Source organism: Magnolia sinica, chromosome 5 (assembly GCF_029962835.1).
Source record: "Magnolia sinica isolate HGM2019 chromosome 5, MsV1, whole genome shotgun sequence".
NCBI classification, from domain to species: Eukaryota; Viridiplantae; Streptophyta; class Magnoliopsida; order Magnoliales; family Magnoliaceae; genus Magnolia; species Magnolia sinica.
The window spans coordinates 109036182-109039601 of NC_080577.1; positions in this window are offsets into that span (position 1 = coordinate 109036182).

Genomic DNA, 3420 nt, shown 5'->3' on the forward strand with positions numbered 1-3420 from the left:
TGTATACTGAGTAACTCAGTACCTTTAGCGTGCTGGGTAAACTTTGTGGGGTCCACCGTTATTTATTTATTTTATCCAAACCGTTCTAATTATTTAAAGCTCGAGTTGAGTTCAAGCCAAGTTCGACCAGGGGGCATTTCAACTCGACTCGAACTCGAACTCGACTCGACTCGAAGCTCGAACTCGAGCTCGACTCGACTCGATTAATAAAAATATTAAATATTAAATATTATATATATATATATATATATATATATATATATATATATATATATATATATATATATATATAAGTTTTAAGTTTAAACTTAAAAATAAAAAAATAAAAAACAAACCCTAGAGTTTCTACCCGACTGCATGCACTCCCTTCCCTTTCCCTTTCTTCTCTTTCTCTGCCCACTGCCAGCCGCACGCCCACCCGGACCACCACCACCAGTTTTCATTTCAGCTCCACAATAATATGATTTCAATCTCTTGAGATCTACTTCTTAGGCGAGAAACCCAAGAAATCCGAGATGGGTTTTTCTCAGATTTGTTAGAGCTTCAAGGAAATCCAATGATCTGATTGGCTAGAGCTCTTTACTTGGATTTCTGATCTGTGTTCTGCTCTATTTCTTTTCTAGTACTTGGATTTTTGCTGGTGGAAGAAGATCAAGAACAGATCGGTTCTTACAGGTTTCCTCATCCGATTCGAAGCTTTGTTTGGTTTTTTCATCAGGTTTTATTTTGATTCTTTTAAGATTTTTGAATTTTTCATCAATGGAGGAGGATCAAGAACAGAATCCATTACTCTCTCACCCAACAAGCTCGAGCTCGACTCGAGGTAAACTCGACTCGACTCGAACCACTAGCTCGACTCGAACTCGACTCGACAGCTTTGGCAAACAAGCCAAGCTTCAATGTTGAGCTCGAGGCCAAGCTCGAGCTCGAGCTCGAACTCGAGTACATCATGGACAAGCCAAGCCAAGCTTGGCCCACCTCGACTCGACTCGGCTCGATGCCCACCTCTACTCACAAAGCACATAAACGGAGTGAAATATTTCACAAAAACATCACGGTGGCCCAACTTATTTATTTATTTTATCCAAACCGTTCATCTATGTTAACAGATAATTTTAGCACTTGAGCCCCCAAAAAAAAAAGCATATCCAAAGCTCATGTGGACCACACCAAAGGAAACAATATGATCGAACCTTTACCATTGAAAATTTCTCGGAGGCCACGGAAGTTTTGGATCAAGTTGATGTTTGTGGTTTCTATTCATCTGTGTCTTTGTGACCTTATGAACAGATTCTATGACAAATAAACATTACTGTGGGCCCTAGGAAGGTTAGGAAGGTTTCAACGGTAGAAATCATTATTCCATACGGTTTTCTGTGGCATGGTCTGCTTGAGATTTGGATTTAATTCAATTTTGAGATCAACCCCTAAAATTATCAAGAAAAATGAATGGACGGTGTGGATAAACCACATACATTCACAGTGGGCTCAACTGAGTTTACTCAGTACGATAAAAGCCTACTGAGTAACTCAGTACGCAGTCCGATTTCGGTGTTTGTAGCTGATAAGAAACTTTTGTTGCCCGATAAATATTTCAACGGTTGTGACTGAATCACAACTGTTTCCTCTTATGCGGCCCACTTGAGTTTTGTATCCATCTGATTTTCTGTAGCATGTCCTAAAAGGATCTCAGAAAACAGATGAGCGGAGTGGATTTATGATAAACATCTAGGTGGGCCCCATCTAGCATCCAGCGTAGGAACTTCCTGCGAAAGCCTTTTACAGAAATCTCGTCCTGACGTCCTGTCACAACTTAGGTTGCAAGAATGTGTGGGCCCACATGCAGAGATGGTGTGACAAAAGTAACCGTTCATCGTCCGGTTGATACGATCGGATGGTGGATACTCAGTTCCATGGAAGCGGATTGGCGGGTGTTATTAGCGCCAACCCGTACGCCTGACAGCGCATGCACCAAGGCATTTAACCAGCGTTTGACGCCTCACCTTGATCCTCTCGCCACGCGTGAACGTCTAACGGCAAGGATTTAAGCTTAAGTACGATCGGACAGCTGGTGACTGGTGAGTTTTCTCTTTCTTTCTTTTTAGCTTTTTGAGATAGCGTGATGTTTGAGGGCGTGACGTGAGAGGCGTGACCGTAGGATTTTCTGATCAGACTAAGATTTCCATTCATTCTTTCCTTTCTTTCGGCTACACCGTAGGATTTTCTGATCGGGACTAGGAAGATTTCTTTTCATTTTCTTTCATTTCTTTCGGCTACTCTGCTTGCCTACAAACTTTTATACTCAGCCACTTCCACACTGTACATGTGGATTGTTTTTTAACTCTACAAAAATCGATTAATCTGTATTCCACTCAACCCAAAAGTCAGATAGGTTGAAGGAATCCTAACCTCTAACTCGTGGACACTTATTTGTTGAAACAAGACCGTTGGATTTTTTTCATCTTTAACCGTCCAATAAATAAACGCCAATATGATGTACAGATACTAAAATAAGTATAGTACTTGATTCACGATAGATCTAAGTTGTTAACCCTAATTTGGGTGGTTTAGTTTGAATTAGATGTATTCATTACCTAAAAGTGATTTAAAAGTGTCTGTGTATCAACTGTTAGTTACACTACCAGATTTTTCTCTTTATTCTTTTAAAATTATCTTCTTCTTTTTTCTTTTTTTCTTTTTTTAAAAAAGAAAGATAGATCTGAACCTCACCCAATCCAATCCGACTCGGGTTTCCTAACCGATTCAGACCCGGATCGATTCAGGGCGGCAGTGAATCGGATCTGTTCGAGTCAGGTAACCCGGACTCGGACCCGGATCGGATCGAGTTCGGGTCAGGCTATATATATTTCAGGTAGAGTTGAGTTAGATCCAATCCGATTCGACTCGGTCCGATGCCCAGCTCTAGACCCGATCCAGCGGATCCGACCCGATCTGACTCGATCCGCCCCGATTCAAACAGAACCGATGGCCTGGATCGGTTAGGTTGGGGTAGGAGCGGTCAAATCTGAACGACAATCGGATCAGATTTGAGTACGTAGTAAATCCGACCGAACTGAACCGAAATCCGATCCGTTTGGATCCAATTTGATTCGATCCGGACCGCACCGAGTGTAGTAAATAGTAAATTACAAGTTTGCCCCTCCCTATATCTCATATTAGTAGGTGGATCCTACAAAAATTTTAACGATGAAAATCATTATCTCCGCTTCTATTTATGGTGTGGTCCAGATGATCTCTGGATATGATTCATTTTTTCAATAATGCTCTAAAATGATCTCTGAAAATAGATGAACGGTGTAGATATAATAAATACATCACCGTAAGGCTCATGTAACTTTGATCTCCTTTGAATCGTTCATACAACTCAGAGCTCGAGGAGCGTTAGTGCTCGTCTTTGAG